At 42.9% G+C, this 20,180-nt stretch overlaps 1 protein-coding gene across 1 annotated transcript in view; it reads left to right on the top strand.

The window, feature by feature from the left end:
• Nucleotides 1–20,180, top strand: part of LOC115461845 (proline-serine-threonine phosphatase-interacting protein 2-like) — a 156,556-nt gene that overhangs the window by 37,423 nt on the left and 98,953 nt on the right. The gene's annotated exons all lie outside the window — the stretch shown is intronic.

Genomic DNA, 20,180 nt, shown 5'->3' with positions numbered 1-20,180 from the left:
CCCTTCTTTCGCCAGCTCTCGCACGTTGTGGTATTTCGTTGCGATGTGCTTGGTGCGTGACTGAACCTTGTCATTCTGTGACAGTCTGATGCAGCTCTGATTATCTTCCATTATCTGGATTGGTCTCTTTTCAGCTATTCCAAAATCCAGCAAAAGTTTTTCAATCCACATCAGTTCTCTGCATGCTTCCGATACGGCCACATATTCAGCTTCTGTAGAAGACAGACTCACAATACTTTGTTTATGACTGGCCCAAGAAATTTGTACATTTCCATACATAAACACATATCCACTTGTGGATTTATAATCAGAATGATCCCCTGCCCAATCTGAATCACAGTAACATATTAGTTTTGGATTACTATTGGCTGAAATCTTTAATTTACAATCAATGGTACCTTTTAAATACCTTACCATCCTTTTAACTGCAGTCCAATCTGATTTGGTAGGTGAGCTGACCCTTCTGCTCAAAATTCCTACTGCATTTGCTATATCAACCCTGTATGTGGTAGTTAGATATAAAAGCTTACCTATGGCTGATCTATATTGGATGTTATCTGGTAAAGGTTCTCTTACTGTTTCATCCTTCAGAAAATCAGTGATCATGGGAGTGCTTACAACTTGGGCATCTTGCATACCTAAACTTTCAATAAGCTCATTTATTTTCTGCTTCTGGCTTAGAAGATAAGAACCATCATTTTGTTTCTCAATTTCTATACCAAGATAGTATGACACATTACCAAGTTCTTTTATCTCAACATTCTGGTTTAAATATTTTACAATGTCCTTGTACTCTTGCTCACTTTCGCTTGCAATGAGCAGATCATCAACAAAAGCTAAAATGTATGCATATTGTCCATTTCTGCACCTAGTGTACAAGCATTTATCTGCTTCACCTTGCTTAAATCCTAAATTTGTCAATATTTCATGCAATTTGTCATTCCAACATTTTGCACTTTGCTTTAATCCATAAAGACCTTTGTTTAATTTACACACTAGCTGTCTTTGTTTTGTATTTATGAAACCTGTTGGCTGTTCCATGTACAAGTCTTCAGTTATATCTCCATGAAGAAATGCTGTTTTCACATCAATGTGGTTGACTTGCATGCCTTTTGAGACTGCAATGCTCAGAAGTGTTCTTATTGTCGTGTGTTTCACTACAGGTGCAAACACTTCATCAAAATCTTCTCCATATTTTGAAGATATCCCTTTGCGACTAATCTGGCTTTATACCTTTCCACTTTTCCTTGTGCATTCCTTTTTAACTTGAATACCCATTTGCATCCTATAGCTTTCTTGCCAGGAGGTAATTTTGTAAGAATCCAAGTATTATTTTTATCCAATGCATCAATTTCTTCTTGTGCAGCTTTACGCCATTCAGCAGCTTCTTCTGCTGGCATTTTCTCAATCTCATCCCATGTTAAGGGCTCTTGAGCTTCTGCTGACTTTGTTAGGTAAGACAGTCTTGGGGGTGGAACACCTTTGTTTTCCCTGGATGAGCGTCTGACAACAGGTTGGTCTGACCTTTCCGCATCCTCTAAATCTGAGAGTCCTTCTCCAATTGATTCCCCTTCTCCAACTGTACTGTCTCCTGCGATGATCCTTTCTGTGTCTGCTTCCTCTGCCTGTTCCTCGTTAGATACAGATGAGTTGCTTTCAGACATCTGCCTTGGTATGGCATTTATATGCACTGGCATGTCTATTATGGTTCTAGTTTCATATTCTGGATGATAAGGCTCATCTGGGATAATCCAGCCTTTATCAACCCTTTTGTTTTCATCAAAATATGTAACATGTCTTATGCCAACAATGCCAGTTTTCAGATTCAAAATTCTATATCCTTTGTGTCCTGGAGCATAGCCAACTAAAATGCCCCTTTCTGTTGTGGAATCCAGCTTATGCCTTCTTTGCTTTGGTACATGAGCATATGCTGTACTTCCAAATGTTCTTATGTGTGACAGGTTTGGCTTCCTACCATGCCATGTCTCATGTGGTGTGCGCTCAGCGCCTTTAGTTGGCATTCTGTTTTGTAGGTACACTGCTGTGAGAATGGCTTCCCCCCATAGTCTTTTAGGGAGATTGCTATCTGACAGCATACATCTGGTCATTTCCACAAGTGACCTAAATTTTCTCTCTGCAACAGAATTTTGCTCTGGTGTATAAGCTACTGTTGTGATATGCTGAATGCCTTCTTGTTCTAGAAATGTGCGCATGCTTTGTGAAGTGAACTCACCACCATTGTCGGTCTGAAGAACCTTTGGTTTTCTTTCAAATTTATTGCTCACCATGGCTACGTATTTCTTCAGCATGTCTGTGACTTGACTTTTTTCTTTCAGCAAATAGGCCACACAGTATCTAGAGAAATCATCCAAGAATATTAGCACAAATCTGTTATTTCCCAATGATGGGATATTAAACGGTCCACATAAGTCACTGTGTATTAAGTCCAGCACTTTATTACTCCTATTTCCTGTGTATGCAGGAAATGAGGGTCTCACACCTTTTTGAGTAACACAGTCTATGCATTTCTCCATTTTACCAGCATCTGCACTTATCTGAATGCCGGTGGCTAGTTGCCCACTGTGAAGATCCTGGATCACCTTAAAATCACGATGTCCCAGGCGGCGGTGCCAGATTTCCAGACTACATTTACCATCATTCTTCCTTACTTGCGCCAGATGTGAGGCTTCACCTGAAATGCTCAGTTTATAAACATCATTATGCATAAAAGCTTCAGCATACACTTCATCATTTTTAGAGATTGTGCACTTACTGTTTTCAAAATGAATCACAAATCCCTTCTTATCTAATGTAGATACACTAAGCATATTGCAAACTGCTTGGGGAATATACAAGACATCACTTACAGGAATTTCTTTAACTTCATTAGACACTTTGCATTTTAAGAATCCAATGCCTTTTGCTTGGATCTTAGCAGTCCCTGCATTTGCAGTATTAAGAATACCTTCTTCTGGACACATTTCCTGAAAGAAATCCTTAGAATTGGTTAAATGGCATGTGCTCCCCGAATCCAAAATCCAAGTACTTTCATTTGAATTATTATTTACCATAGTCAAAGATTTTTCTGCCATTAGAAAGCCCTTATGTTTATCATTGTCTTTCATACATTTTCTGCTTGGAAAATTCTTTAGTTCCATTGGCTTAGGTGAGCTAGAGGGAGTGTTTTGTGTTTCCTTACACCATTTAGATACATGTCCCTCCTTTCCACATGAATAGCAAATCAGCTTGCCCTTGGGTGGAGTTTTCCCATAGCTCCGCCTTCCTCTGTTCTTTGCCAAGAAATTTGTTTCATTTCTCTCTGACTTGCTTTGAGAACACATCTCCTCAGAATCATTTATTATGCATTCCTGCCTTAGTTTTGATGCTGCCTGTTCAAAAGATTGCCCTTCAATGGCTTCATTTACAGACCTAAAAACATCAAACTTCTTTGATAGTGAGGTAAAAAGAAATGCTCTTTTCAATGCATCACACATGGGAATTCCAGAAAGTTCTAGCTTTTGAAATGAAGACATAAGATGCATAATGTGATCATTACATTTACTTTTATCCCTTAATTTGGTTTCATTCAACTCTGCTAACCAAATTGGTTGCTGTTTTGCATATGTAGTTGCATACATAGTTCTCAGTTTATATAAAATGTCCTTTGGTGTATCTTTTCCCTCCACTAATATGGCTTGTTTCTCTGAGAGAGCTTCCAAAAACATGCACTTCACATAATAGTTTGCATTGTCCCATTCAGCCATATTTTCAGCTGTTCTGTTTTGGTCTAAGCATATATTTAGTTTCTTTGCTTGAAGGAGACATATGAATCTTAGTTCCCACTGCTGATAATTAAATTCAGTTAATTTAGGCACCTTGAGAGAGTAGAAAAATGGTGAATTTCCTCCCTCAGCCATTTTCTTAGCCTTGCCTGCTGTTTGGTGTGTGTGGGGAGAGAGAGACAGACTGAATCTTTCTTTTAAAACTTAAGAGAAAAATGTGGCTTTTTTACTGCCTGGTAATATTTCTCTTCTTTTTCAATTCCTGGCCCTGGGCCCATAACCCTTTTGTTGGATTATATGTAGTAAATAATTAGCAGATTTTATACACACAGCTTCAGCTTTAGAAATGTTAATTTCTTTCTTCATCTCTCTCATACACCCCTGAATAATTCACTGCTGAGTCACTTTAAAGTTGAAGTAACAAAACATCTGTTTACTCACAGTTTGTTGTTAGATTATATTCAGACAGGCTTATATATACATAATACTATACATTTGGATTATCAGCTCTTTCCATGTGCTTAGATGGTAATGGATGCTCACACCACCATAGATTCTCTCAGGTTAGGAGAGAACATGAGCTCCATGTGCTGTGCCTGACCCCCACAGGAAGTTGCATGGGTGTGACCTCTCTAAGCAATTTACATCAGAGGTCACAGAGTAATCACAGAGAAAAAATTGGTGACAGGCAATGCATGTAAAATACAATACATTATTCCAACAGTAACTGTTCTTGATTTTTATTTGTTTATTTATTGCATTTGTATCCCACATATTCCCACATATTTGCAGGCTCTATGTGGCTTACATTGCTCCGTCATGCTTTTCGGTTCACAATTCTTCTCACTCCTAGTTAAATGGAATCCACACTTCAGAATTTAGTGTTCCTAAAAGCGACGACTACCCAGTCGTCTAATGACCTCACATCTGGAAAGAACAGGTCAGGAGCTCTGTAATTTGAAAAAACAATTTTAACCCGTAAACTGAGCAGGCAATTAGGAAAAAAAATTCTGCAAAGGAAATCATAGTGAAACTGATAGTCTCATTATACATCAAGAAAACCTAAAGGGAGGCAAGGAAAGCAGTCAGATGATGAAAATCTCAAATAGAAGAAAACGTTGCCCAGTTAATACAAGTGAGAAAAGCATGCAGAGCACGACTCATAGAATTCTTTCCAACCCCTCTGTGTGTGCATGCATATGTGTGTGGGTATGTTGGGATAGTAGTGTTTGGGGTTCAGGCAGTTGGTAGGATGATAGGGCAGTTGTGAGGGGTGGTAGTTTTGAGGTGTACATAGTTTGTGTGATGGAAGAGGGGTATTTTCCAGGAGGTGTAGCAGTTTGGGGGGTTGTGGAGCAATGTAAGTGTAGTGTGTGGGGTTGAGGAAGTTAAAGGTGGTGGGGCAGTTGAAGAGGAATAGATTTTGTGGATGGAGTAATTTATGTGGTGATAGAGCTGTTGCAGGGGATAGTTTTTTTGTTTGTGTTTTGTTACATTTGTACTCCGCGCTTTCCCACTCATGGCCTGCTCAGTGCGGCTTACATGGGGCAATGAAGGGTTAAGTGACTTGCCCAGACTCACAAGGAGCTGCCTGTGCCTGAAGTGGGAATCGAACTCAGTTCCTTAGTTCCCCAGGACCAAAGTCCATCATCCTAACCACTAGAGGCACTGTGTGGGGTGGCACAAGGTTGTAGAGGGGGGAGTAGGATTTGGGGTTTGGATGGAGCAGTTTGCAGGGTGGTGAACTACTTGTAGGGGTAGTTTTTGAGGGTGGGACATTTTTAGGGCATTTATTTTGATCCTACTTCCAGTGAATTCTACTCTTGAAAATATTAAACCAGTGATTTATTTCTTTCATAGAAACATGTATGATTAGGCATCATTTAAAATTAAACAAAGATAAAATGACATTTCTATTAATAAGAACAAATGGAAATTTGAATTCCAATTATTCTCTTAAATTGGGTAATATAGGGGCTCATTTTCGAAAATGAAAAATATCTAAAAGGTGGCACAAAGTGGCAGATGGCCTCTTTTTTGTCCAAAACATCCAAATTGTTATTTTTGAAACACATTTTAAAGACATTTTTCTATGCATTTTGTCCGCAGTACATCCAAATCATAAGAGGGCATGTCGGAGGTGGGATTTGGATATTCCCAAAACTTGGAAGTTTTTCTGGAACAAAGCAAAAACATCCAGGGCTAAAAGTTAGACATTTTGTTGTAGACTTTTTCAATCATAACTAAGTCACAAAAATGTGCCCTAAATGATCAAATGACCACTGGAGGGATTAAAGCATGACATTACTCCCCCAGTGGTCACTGACCCCCCTCCCACCCCCAAAGATGTGAAAGAAATAGTACATACCAGCCTCTATGACTGCGCCAGATGTTATGGCCAGGCCCATTAGAGCAGCAAGCAGGTCCCTGTAGTAGCCTTGTGGTCAGTGCAGTGCAGTGTAGAGAAGGGGACCTAGGCCCTTTTCTCACTGTAACTATTACACTTGTGGTGGAAAGTGTGAGCCCTTGTAACGCTATGGATTTACAGCCTGTCTAACTAACACAGACTTCTCAATAATTACCGTGGATTCTTTTGGATTCGTAATAAGTAAATGAAACCTTAATTAGGGAAGCTAAAGTCTATATATATATATATATATATATATATATATATATATATATATATATATATATATACACACACATAATGGTTAGCACATATATAATGATTAGCTGTATAAACAATCATTACATCAGTGGTCTCTACATCTAAGCAATGCAAAGAGTTCTTTAGACCAGGAAAGGAAGCAATAATATACATACATACAATCATCACTGGTCTCCATCATCCAGGCTCTTATCATCAGCTGGGGGGGCTCGGTTCACACAGCGAGAGCTAGGAGCTTTGGACCAGGAATAAACCTTCTGCGCAGTCTGTACGTTACTCACAGATGAACCCCACCTTACTATGACAAGCCCTCCCTTTTATAGGCTCTGAGCTCATGTCCAGAACTAAGGAAAGTTACAGAAAGCTTCTATGGAAAATTACAGAATGCTTAATGTGGTCACATGCTTTCCCAAGTCCAGGTGGCCAAGCTGGGCCAGGGGAATAAGTGCCATCCTCCCCTTTGCATACCAAATTAGTTAGAGCTGTGTCTTATCTTCTGCATACAAGGAAAGTTACTTTCCGTCAAAGACAAGATTTCAGAGTGTATTATCGGACAAAAGCAGGGTTGAAAAGCAATCCTTTAAGGTAACACTTAAACAATCATTTTTAAACAGAATTACTTCTAATCAACAATACAGACCCCGAGCGCACTGGTCGTTCAAGACAGGGTTGAAAAACAATCTTTAAAATTCACTTCCATTACAGCCCTACAAAACCCACCAAAAACCTACTATACCCACATATAGGTGACACCTGCAGATATAAGGGCTGTTGTAGTGGTGTACAGTTGGGTACAATAGGTTTTTGGTGGGTTTTGGAGAGCTCACCATATAATATAAGGGGGTAGCGGTGAGATGTTTATCTGTGACCTTTTGTGAAGTCTGCTTTAGCACCCCTGAGGTGCCCTATTTCTCTGCTGGGATGTCTGTGTGGCCAGTCTATTAAGAATGCTAGCTCCCCCCATAACGTCCCAATGGCTTAGTATTGTATGTTTTTCCCTTGGACTTTTTTTTTTTAAATGGTCACAAAAAAAATGCATTGAGCACAAAATGTCTACAAAATTTTTAGGAAATGGCCATATTTGAAACAAAAAGATTGACTTTTTCAGGTTTGAAAATCGCTATATTTGCCTCTTCGACATTTTCAGCAAAATGTCAAAAATCGAATTTAGATGTCATATTGAAAATGCCACTTATAATATATTGTAGCAATGAAAGGTCCAAAAGTTTCCACAGAAATTCAACACAAGAGAGAAGCAAGTGGAAACACAGTTTCAAGAGATCAAGCCAGGATCAGGGTTGAGATGCTCCAAAAAAACTTTATTGAGGACCCAACACGGTCCGTGTTTCGGTTTTTTTTAAAAAACCTTCATCAGGGGTCAATCAGTAGTGGCACAGGAGATATACTGACAGACAAAGGAGCTTGTGAAAATGTGGTCTCTTGAATGAAGAAAAAATGTAGCCTCGTACCAACAGGTATAGTTTGAAATTGCATTGAGCACAAAATGTCTACAAAATTTTTAGGAAATGGCCATATTTGAAACAAAAAGATTGACTTTTTCAGGTTTGAAAATCGCTATATTTGCCTCTTCGACATTTTCAGCAAAATGTCAAAAATCGAATTTAGATGTCATATTGAAAATGCCACTTATAATATATTACCTTGTGCCATCATTGAAAATATTACGAATAGCAATTGATAATTATCAATGGAACCACAAGTTAATTTACTTGCAAAGAAATCTTTCATGATCCTATGGAAATTGAAAAGAATACAAAAATATATTTACTTTGAGCCATTTAGATTGATAGTGTATTCCTTTCTAATAGCCCAATTGGACTACTCTACCATTGTTTATTTGGGTTGTGCTAGATCCCTACAGAAAGGTTACAGATGTTATAAAACACCTTGATCAAGCTTATCTATCTATTGAGTAAATCTGATAGATATATTCAACTCATTGGTTGCCGATAGAGGCGAGGGTTTTGTATAAACATAAGTACATAAGTACATAAGTAGTGCCATACTGGGAAAGACCAAAGGTCCATCTAGCCCAGCATCCTGTCACCGACAGTGGCCAATCCAGGTCAAGGGCACCTGGCACGCTCCCCAAACGTAAAAACATTCCAGACAAGTTATACCTAAAAATGCGGAATTTTTCCAAGTCCATTTAATAGCGGTCTATGGACTTGTCCTTTAGGAATCTATCTAACCCCTTTTTAAACTCCGTCAAGCTAACCGCCCGTACCACGTTCTCCGGCAACGAATTCCAGAGTCTAATTACACGTTGGGTGAAGAAAACTTTTCTCCGATTCGTTTTAAATTTACCACACTGTAGCTTCAACTCATGCCCTCTAGTCCTAGTATTTTTGGATAGCGTGAACAGTCGCTTCACATCCACCCGATCCATTCCACTCATTATTTTATACACTTCTATCATATCTCCCCTCAGCCGTCTCTTCTCCAAGCTGAAAAGCCCTAGCCTTCTCAGCCTCTCTTCATAGGAAAGTCGTCCCATCCCCACTATCATTTTCGTCGCCCTTCGCTGTACCTTTTCCAATTCTACTATATTGTATGATCTTTAAAATTATTAATGGAAAGGCACCAAGTTATATGTGTGATTTGATTCATCCCTTTTCTGTTTCTGATAGACAGTCAAGAAGAAATTACTTATCACTACAATTTCCTAGCCCTAAAGGAACTAAATATAAAAGATTTTTAACTTATTATTTTTAAGTTCAAATATTTTATTGAGTATTGAAGGAGAAAAATAACAATAAGAGGGGCTCTTTTACAAAGGCACACTGAAAAATGGCCTGCGGTAGTGTAGACACGTGCTTTGGGCACGCACAGAATCATTTTTCAGCACACCTGTAAAAAAAATGTCTTTTAAAACTTTTTTGCCGAAAATAGATGTGCGGCAAAATGAAAATTGCCGTGCGTCCATTTTGGGTCTGAGACCTTACCGCCAGCCATTGACCTAGCGGTAAGGTCTCACACAGTAACCGGGTGGTAATGGTCTATGCGCGTAAAATGCCAATTACCACCCGATTACCACCCACGTGCCAGAAAATAAAAATATTTTCCGGTGCGCGTAGCGGACGCGCATCAAAAATGAAATTGATGCAAGGGCCACGTGGTAGCCAGGCAGTAACTCAAAATTGACACGAGATGAGCATGTGTAGGCACCTACACGGCTTAGTAAAAGGACCTCAGAGTGACTTTGAACATGGTACAAATAAAGAAATTATACCATATAATCATAAACAAGAAGGAAATAAAACATGGATGCTTATATCCCAGTAATTTTGTACGATGCTGTGACAATCATACTTTTTCGGATGTAAGTGGTGGATATGGGAGGAACTGTAGCTTGGATTTTCCAAGAGAGGGAGATTTGTCTGGACTTTTATAGGGGTTAATTTTCAACCCCTGTGGGGAGTTTTCAGGTCCTCATTTACTTTATACCAATGGACCAATCCCACAGATGAGGATGTTTTTTTTAAAGGGTTTTTAGTAGCTAGCCACTGGGTTTGAAATTTACCTTGGCAGAGCATCTGTTAAAGTAACATTCGTCAGGACGTATTCGAATTTGAGTAGAAAAGTATGTATGTGTAATAGAATTTTCAATTGTGTGCATTGTTTCTCCTCCAGAACCCCTCCCAAATAGCAGGAGCAAAGTATGTTGGTACTGTTGTACCTCTTAACCTTTAGTTGGCCTTCAAAGAGAAACTACCTGGATCAGAAACCTCTCTGCTTTTGCTTAACAGCAAAGTATCCATAGAGGATAATGAGCAGTTTTCTGCAGTTGGTCGAACTTGTGCTGCTGTCATCAGGGACAGGGCCGGTCCAACACAGTAAGCGAGGTAAGCATGGCAGGAGGGCGCCGCCGCGCCATGCTTACCCTCGCCGGTTACCTCAGCTCCCGGACCCCGACAGCAGCCCTGCCTTCGGTTTCCTGCTCTAGTATTTAAACGAAGGTATTAATGGGTAAACATTAGCGAGTGGGCAGGGGGTGTAACCGATCGTTGGAGGCGGGGATTGATGTGCGTGCGTTCCTGTGGGGCACGGAGTTCAGAGATTGACGTGTCCACGGCCCTATAGAATGCGGCAGCCGAAGAGGTGTCGGATCGGGTGCTTGAGGGCTGCGGTGGTCACGCTATGGGCGCTGCGAGCTTGAGCACGGTTCTTCCGTTGTTGGCAGGGGTCGGGGCGCTCACACTCAGGGATCCGAGGGATTGGGAGTCATTACTGGTCTCTGCTCCAAGAGAACATGGAAGGGAATTCCACAAAGAAAAAAAGGAAGAAAAAAAGCTGTATCCTGAGTTTTTTCCCTTCTGGCCTGAGATGGGGGTGGGAGAATAAGCTGGTGATCATTCAATGAGCGAAGACAGCAAACTGGAGTGTAGGGAATAGTAAGAGAGGCCAGATACTCTGGCTTACCATCCTGATAGAACTCCCCGTGGCAGACTTACAAGGCGAGTCTGGATAACAACACTCACAAGGTGAGGGGGGAGGAGAGGAATCTTTTGATATTTGGAGTTCAGGAATTGGGTGCTGCTGGGACTGGGGGGAGCAGGTGGATGGAGGGGGGAGAGAAGAAATTCTGGACATGGATGGAGGGGAGGGAAGACAGAGGAAGGAGATGCACATGGATGGAGGGGAAGGGAGAGAGAAGAAATGCTGGACATGGATGGATGGATGGAGGGCAGGGGGGAGGAGGGCTGCTGGACATGGGTGGATGGAGGAGAGGGCAGGGGGGAAGGAGGGCTGCTGGATGAAAGGGCAGGGAGAGAGAAGAAATGCTGGACATGGATGGAGGGGAAGGAAGTGTGAGGAAGGAGATGAGATGAGGGAAAAGGAAGAGAGGAGAAAAAGGATTTCAGGTTAATTTTTGAAGAATTTGAAGAGGGGCTATCTCTGTTCTGCATGTGTGACTGCAAGGCCAAGTGTCTGAATAGGGATCTGTTTGTTAGATTCTGAGATTTTGCTAACACATTGTTTTTCAGAGTTGGCAAGACTGTCTGCTCTCATAATTCATGGTCTGTATGCTAATTTGGTTTGTGTCATTTTGATTATAATGGAGCTATAACAGCTTACAGAAATTATTTATAATGCAAACAAAAAAAAACCACGTTATTTTTCTTCTATACTGGTGTAATATTTTCAATGACGTCATGGCTGGTAAAAGGGGTGTGACTACTGTAGGGGTGGAGCCATAGAGGGGCATAATTGAACGAAAACGTCTATCTCCATGGGCGTTTATCTCCGAGAACGGGTCCGTGAAGGGGCGGACTGAACCGTATTTTCGAAAAAAATAGACGCCCATGTTTTATTCGACAATTTGTGAGCTGGGCGTTTTTGTTTTTCAGCGATAATGGAAAATGAAAGCGCCCAGCTCAAAAACGAATAAATCCAAGGCATTTGTTCGTGGGAGGGGCCAGGATTCGTAGTGCACTGTCCCCCCTCACATGCCAGGACATCAACCGGGCACCCTAGGGGGCACTTTTACAAAAACAAAAAAAAGGTAAAAGAGCTCCCAGGTGCATAGCACCCTTCCCTTGTGTGTTGAGCCCCCCAAATCCCCCTCAAAACCCACTGCCCACAAGTCTACACCATTACTATAGCCCTAAGGGGTGAAGGGGGGCACCTACATGTGGGTACAGTGGGTTTGGGGGGTTGGATGACTAATAAGCATTAAGCAGCACAATTGTAACAGGTAGGGGAGGGATGGGCCTGGGTCCACCTGCCTGAAGTCCACTGCACCCCCTAACAACTGCTCCAGGGACCTGCATACTGCTGCCAGGGAGGTGGGTATGACATTTGAGGGTGAAAATAAACAGTTGTGAAACGGCATATTTTGTGGTGGGAGGGGGTTTGTGACCACTGGGGGAGTCAGGGGAGGTCATCCCCGATTCCCTTCAGTGGTCATCTGGTCATTTAGGGCACTTTTTGGGGCCTTATTCGTGGACAAACAGGGTCCAGGAAAAGTGCCCTAAATTCTCGCTAAAAACGCATATTTTTTTCCATTATCGGCGAAAGGCGCCCATCTCTGATCGGCCGATAACCACGCCCCAGTTCCGCCTTCACCACGCCTTCGACACGCCCCCATCAACTTTGTCCGCATCCGCGACGGAGTGCAGTTGAAAACGTCCAAATTCGGCTTTCGATTATACAGCTTTATTCACTTTTGTGAGATAAACGTCTATCTCCCGATTTGGGTCACAATATAGGCGTTTTTCTATTTCAATTATAAGCTGGATAGTGATCCTGCCCCTGGATGGGTAGGGGCGCCGACTAATAGGCTGCAGGAGGGTGCCAGAAACCCTAGGACCAGCCCTGATCAGGGAGGTGTCATTATTACAATGGGGAGTTTGTAAGGCAAGGAAAGTTAATGAGCAGAGTTAGAGTGGTGCAGACCATTGGGTGAACAGTATAAGCAGGTACAGTCAACCAGACTGGGGCTGGAGAGGATCTGAAAGGCAGAGAACAGTAGATAAGTGCTGAGGAGTGAGTAGAGGAGGTGAAAATGAGGGACTAGGGCAGTGGTTCTCAACCCAGCCCTCAGGGCACATCTAGCCAGTCAGGTTTTCTGGATACCCACAATGAATATACATGAAATAAATTTGCATGCAGTGGAGGTAGGGCTCACAAATCTCTCTCATGCATATTCATTGTGGGTATTCTGAAAACCTGACTGGCTAGGTGTGTCCTGAGAGCCCCTGGACTTGGGGGAATAGAGGGCATATAGGAGGCTGGGGATGATGAGAGACAGAGAGGGCAATGGGAGTGCTGGGGGAAGAGGAGGGGAAAGTGGGTGATGGAAAGCTGGTAGAGAGATGAGAGGTTAAAAGGAGGAGACTAAGGACTGGACGATGAGAGAAGGGGAGAATGAGGAATAACATAAAAAGGCATGGATTGAGAGGCAGAGGAGAAATTAAGAAAAAAATGGAAAGGAAAGACTAATGTAACAGTGAGGCAGAGAAGGAAGCAAAAATAACAAGAGAAGAGATGAAAATGGGAAGAAGACCTAGAAAACAATTTAGAAAAAAAAACAACACAAGGAAAGCAGAAAAGACAGACTGAAAAATAAAATGCTCTAACAACATGATAGGAAAGAAAAAAAAATCCTTACTTTAAAATTTCAGGACTGAACAGTGTACAGTTCTGGAGACCACACCTTAATAAAGGTATAAACAGAATGGAGTCAGTCCAGAGCGTGGCTACTTGAAATGGTCAGTGGTCTTAGTCATAAAGCATATGGACACAGACTTAAAGGTCTCATTATGTATACTTTTGAAGAGGGTTGGCAGAGGGGAGACATGAAAGACATTTAAGCACCTCTAGGTACAAATACACAGGAGGTGAGTCTCTTTCAATTGAAAGGAAGCTTTGGAATGAGGAGGCATGGGATAAAGTTGAAAGGGGATAAACAAAACAAGCAGAAGTAACCCCCTGACAACAAAACACAAAAAGTGTAAAGCAAGACAAAAGGTATGGGGTAGACCAAATGTATATTCAAATAGTGGGTTGATTGAAAAATAAAAATTAAAAGGGGATAGACTCAGGAGTAATCTAAGGAAATATTTCTTTACTGAAAGTGTGGTGGAGGTGGTGGAGACATGGACTGTATCTATTATTACTAGCCGTTAAGCCCGTTAAAACGGGCGAGATTTCCAGCTACCATCCTCGCCGCTGCTCCCTCCCCCCTCTGTGCCGGGCCCCCTGCACTGACCTGACAGCGCCTCTCACCTCCGTGCAGGGGGCCCGATACGGAGGGGGGCGGGAGCGGCGGCGGTGATGGGGGGGGAGGGTGGAGGTTGGTGCGCGCGATGTTAGTTTCCAGGCTCCAGTGGAAGCGGCAGCATCCGACTTCGTTTCCCCTCTCTGTTCCGCCCTCTGATGTCATCACGTCTTGACGTGAAGCGGGACAGAGAGGGAAGTCTCTACTGCGCATTTGCAGGTGAGTCGGTCACTTGCCATTTATATGTTTGATTATACAAAACTTATAAACCGCAAGTACCATATATAGTTTAATGCGGGTAACAATAAATAAAAAAAAAGAACATGAACCAGTCGTTCATGGATCCTAAGGATCCTAAGGAGCTTAGACCAGATTGGGTGGCAAAGCCGGTGGCGGGAGACGGAGATGGTGCTGGGCAGACTTATACGGTCTGTGCCAGAGCTGATGGTGGGAGGCGGGACTGGTGGTTTGGAGGCGGGGATAGTGCTGGGCAGACTTATACAGTCTGTGCCAGAACCGGTGGTGGGAGGCGGGACTGGTGGTTTGGAGGCGGGGATAGTGCTGGGCAGACTTATACGGTCTGTGCCAGAACCGGTGGTAGGAGGCGGGGCTGGTGGTTGGGAGGCGGGGATAGTGCTGGGCAGACTTATACGGTCTGTGCCCTGAAAAGGACAGGTACAAATCAAGGTAAGGTATACACAAAAAGTAGCACATGTGAGTTTATCTTGTTGGGCAGACTGGATGGACCGCGCAGGTCTTTTTCTGCCGTCATCTACTATGTTACTATGTTCAGATGATACATATACATACTAATAAAAAGTACAAGAAAAATACCTAATTACAGTAATCAGTCAAACTGCTTAGAATTTGGCATCATATATTTCTTAAATAAGAAGGTCTTAAGCAACTTCCTAAAGATTAGGCAATCTCCCATTAATCTTATATCAATCAGCAAAGAGTTCCACAGCAGCAGAATCTAATAAGAAAGAGAAGCAGTTAAAATTTTGGTAGATTCATATTCTGTACTGAGGGATAACGTAAAAGAAATGTTTCATGCAGCCGACCCGATTTCTGAAACAGTTTCAAGTTGACTACATTCACTGAATACAATGGAGCAGTTCCATGTAAAATCTGAAAAAGCCGTAGTGCCCAATTTGAAAAGAACCCGGGCTTCAACAGGAAACCAGTGTAAATTTACCATATAAAGAGATAAAGAATTCTATCTACCCAAAGAGAATATCGATCGAACTGCCAATCTAAATTCAAGAAAGCATGAGACAAGCACAGAGGATCTCTAATGAAAAGGAAAATGCAGTAGAGATGAGTATTGAATGGATCCTAAGGAGCTTAGCCAAGATCAGGAGGCAGAGCTGGTGGCGGGAGGCGGGGATAGTGCTGGGCAGACTTATATGGTCTGTGCCAGAGCCGGTGGTGGGAGGCGGGGCTGGTGGTTGGGAGGCGGGGATAGTGCTGGGCAGACTTACACGGTCTGTGCCCTGAAAAGGACAGGTACAAATCAAGGTAAGGTATACACAAAAAGTAGCACATATGAGTTTATCTTGTAGGGCAGACTGGATGGACCGTGCAGGTCTTTTTCTGCCGCCATTTACTATGTTACTATTAATATGGCTGGGCAGATTGGATAAGAGTGGAGGAGTAGCCTAGTGGTTAGGGTGGCGGACTTTGGTCTTGGGGAACTGAGTTCGATTCCTGGCACAGGCAGCTCCTTGTGACTCTGGGCAAGTCACTTAACTCTCCATTGGCCACCCCATTGAGCCTGCCATGAGTGGGAAAGCACGGGGTACAAATGTAAAAAAATATATAAGCCACATGGTCTTCATCTGTTTAATTGTGCATCTGTTCTATTTTTGTATGTTGCAAAGTTCAGGTGGAAATTAATTTCTGTTCTCTTTTTCCAGTATTAGACGCCTCATTCTGGCTTTTTTGGGGGGTTTATATTTTGGTTTCTGTCTATGTGTTTTTGTTTTCAAATTTGTGGTTCTTTATTCTGTATTAGGTGTTCTGCATGTGACTGAGGTAAAGGATTCTGCTACTGTGTAGTTCCTGTTAGGGATCTATAGCAGTTTGATTTGTTCTGTTCAGGGCTTAATTTATAGACGAAAAGGAAGTGGAACTGTGGGGTTGGGTGAAGGAGTGAGTGGGCCAGGGCAGAATCACTAGGACAAGAGGGTGAGTGCATTAGGGAGTAGAAATGACCATTATCTACTCTGCTCCGGGCTCACCCCTCCCTTTCTCTTTCCTGCAAGCTTCCTGGGAGAGAGGGGCTGCAACAGAACAACCCTGCTGCTCTGTAGTTTGAAAGGAAGTGGCGGAGCTGCATAGGCGCCCCGTATAAGAGACTTGGGGAGGCTAAGCCTCCCCAGCCAATCTGTGACCTTCCCCACCTGCCTCCTCCCCACATGTAGGAAAACAAATTGTATTTTCCGCCGCTGCTCACCCCGCTCTGAGCCCGCCCTCAGCTCCCTGACAGCCCTCCGTCCTGGCTCCCCCAAATAGATTTCTCAAATATACGGCGCGTCGGAGGAGAAAGGAGGGGAAGACGACGTCACGCAAAAGCATCCAACGCTCGCGTGTGCAATCGAGAAAACCGGTAGGGGAGGAGGAGTGCTGACTGCACAACGTCATGCAGCGTCAGCGCCTATGCGCATGCATCAGCTCCACCTTCCCACTTTCACACGCTGGTGCCGTGGCGGACACGGTACCACCTATGCGCATGTGCTTCCATCTTCCCGCTTGCACGTGGTGCCGCCAGTGTCTGAACAGGATGGAATGTTGCAGAAGATCGCCCGGTTTGTGGCTGATGCAGGGCAGCCGGCTGTTTGGCGGCGGTGCTTGGCCTTGGCTGTGTGAGGCTGTTATGAAGTAAGTGAGCTGTTCCTCTTTCTTCATTTTTGGCTGCTGGCTTGGCTGTAGCGGTAAGGTAAGAAGGGTCCAGGGACTTTGTGGGGCATGCTGTGTGAGATTATTAAAAATAAATGCGTGGGCCATCTGTAAAAAGTCTAAAGCTGTTCCAGGAGGATAAGCATTAGGCAGTGCCTTAAAAGGTTAATGTAATCTCCCTCTGACTGACTTAATAAAGGTATTAAAAAAAAAAAAAAGGTGGAGGACAAAAGATTTTGCTTTCTCTTTTACTTATTTGACAGTTTTTTAAATTTATTTGAAAGCTTCCCATATCTAGATTTAAATATTATGAAAAATAAAAATTGAACATCATTAAAACAGCTTAAAATTATTATAGCTGGTAGAAACAGTAGTTATAATCTTTGTATTTTGTGCTAATTTTTCTACACTGTTCTATACAATACAGTTGGAGAAATTTCAGTGAGAATAACCTGTTTCTTGAACTTAACTGTTCATCTGTGTCTGTAATCTGCCTTTGGGAAGCCTGGTGTTTTACCTCTTGAAGGATCTACATATGGTCGTTAATAAAAGTAACTAATTGTGAACACTATCCTAAAAGAGTGTTTTGTGGCTCTACATGAGAATTATGATATTATGATCCCTTGCCTCCTATTGTTGATGGCCTGCATTTTCCGTATGGTGGTATACTGGTGTATTAGGTCTGCCCAGTGTAATATTTAGGTTATGAGTGTTTTTTTGCAAAAAGTTGTGCATAGTGTTTTGCAGTTGAGCAATTGTGGTTAGTATATGCTTTGAGCAACCACTTTATTCTTTGACATATGATACAAATCTAATATCTAAATTTAATAAAAGGTATTAATTGTGATTGCTTTATTTTTACTTATTTTTTTTTCTGTGTGTTGTCAGGCAGTTATGGATGTAAGCCCCGCCCCTGGCCCCACCCCTAACCCCGCCCCCTGTAGCCTCCCCAAACAGTTGGGCCACTGACCGCCTATGCGGAGCTGCATTCTAGGCCATTCCCCCAGAAATTAATTCTGTTCCTCAATAGGAGGTTACTGATCTTCAAGGGCACGCTGTAATGTTGCCATTTCATAATAGGGGTGTTGCAGTTTGAGTCCTGGGGGTCAATATTGTTTCGGTATGGTCTCTGGCAGTAGATATGAGTTTGCTGTTACTGAAAGGACCCTACAATTTCAATATTACATATATGTTTTATATATTTAATGTAATACGGTGAGCTGTAAGGGGAAATGCCCTGTCTCCATTTTTTTTTTGGGGGGGGGGGGGGGGGAACATACAGTGTGTGTTACATAACTGGAGGTATAGGGTTTATCCTGAGATTTATCCCTTCCTGTGTAAACTCTAAACTTACATAGTAGATGGCAGCAAATAAAGACTAATATGACCCATCTGTTCTGCTCAGTATTGGGGTTGTACCTGTGGTGCAGTGTGAAGATTTCTTGGACATGCAAAAGCCATTTCACAGATGTTCTGAGCAGAATTATTCTATACTTGGTTTACATCTTCTTGATCTTTTAGGCATCTGCAGTGCAGTGGCGCAGCCAGACCTGACATTTTGGCTGGGCCCAGAGCAAATATGGGTGGGCACTATATATATATATATATATATATATATATATATATATATATATATATATATATATATATATATCAAACTTGATCAGATATGTCTACTCAGTGCATTTTTTCTAGTGAAAAAGGTGCTGGTACTCAAATGCCAGGACACCCTTCAGGGGTGGGGTGATCACTGAGGGACCCACCCCACAATAGCCAGGCCCCCTGCAACCAGTCAAAGAATCTACGACAAGGCAGAATTGTTGTGTACAGCAAACAGTGCTGCATGGTCCCGACTCCCGGCGCCTGCAGCTGAGCGTGCAGCTAATTTTTAGCCTGTTGAGAAGATGACGAGCCACGAGAACGAGGCTGAGTGCGCCGCGCGGGATGGAACATGAGTCATCAGTCATCAGATCTGAAGAAGCTAGAAGAATGGTCTAACGTTTGGCAATTAAAATTCAATGCAAAGAAATGCAAAGTGATGCACTTAGGGAGTAGAAATCCAAGGGAGACGTATGTGTTAGGCGGAGAGAGTCTGATAGGCACGGACGGGGAGAGGGATCTTGGGGTGATAGTATCTGAGGACTTGAAGGCGACGAAACAGTGCGACAAGGCGGTGGCAGTAGCTAGAAGATTGCTAGGCTGTATAGAGAGAGGAGTGATCAGCAGAAGAAAGGAGGTTTTAATGCCCCTGTATAAGACGTTGGTGAGGCCCCACCTGGAGTATTGTGTTCAGTTTTGGAGGCCGTATCTTGCGAAGGATGTTAAAAAAATGGAAGCGGTGCAAAGGAAAGCTACGAGGATGGTATGGGATTTACGTTCCAAGACTTATGAAGAGAGGCTTGCCGACCTGAACATGTACACCCTGGAGGAAAGGAGGAACAGGGGTGATATGATACAGACGTTCAAATATTTGAAAGGTATTAATCCGCAAACGAATCTTTTCTGGAGATGGGAAGGCGGTAGAACGAGAGGACATGAAATGAGATTGAAGGGGGGCAGACTCAGGAAAGATGTCAGGAAGTATTTTTTCACGGAGAGGGTGGTGGACGCTTGGAATGCCCTCCCGCGGGAGGTGGTGGAGATGAAAACGGTAACGGAGTTCAAACATGCGTGGGATATGCATAGAGGAATCCTGTGCAGAAGGAATGGATCCTCAGAAGCTTAGCTGAAATTGGGTGGTGGAGCAGTTGGGGGGAAGAGGGGGGTGGTTGGGAGGCGAGGATAGGGGAGGGCAGACTTATACGGTCTGTACCAGAGCCGGTGATGGGAGGTGGGACTGGTGGTTGGGAGGCGGGTAATACTGCTGGGCAGACTTATATGGTCTGTGCCCTGAAAAGGACAGGTACAAATTCAAGGTAATGTATACACATATGAGTTTGTCTTGGGCAGACTGGATGGACCGTGCAGGTCTTTTTCTGCCGTCGTCTACTATGTTACTATGTTACTAGTATTCAGGGGGGCTGAGAAGGAAAAGGATGTCACGCACGCTGCAGGTCACCACAAAGTCAAGAGCTGCAACCCTATT

The sequence above is a fragment of the Microcaecilia unicolor genome, chromosome 2 (assembly GCF_901765095.1).
Source record: "Microcaecilia unicolor chromosome 2, aMicUni1.1, whole genome shotgun sequence".
Classification (NCBI taxonomy): domain Eukaryota; kingdom Metazoa; phylum Chordata; class Amphibia; order Gymnophiona; family Siphonopidae; genus Microcaecilia; species Microcaecilia unicolor.
The sequence above is the reverse complement of the archived record's forward strand: the minus strand, read 5'-3'. Positions and strand labels throughout refer to the sequence as shown.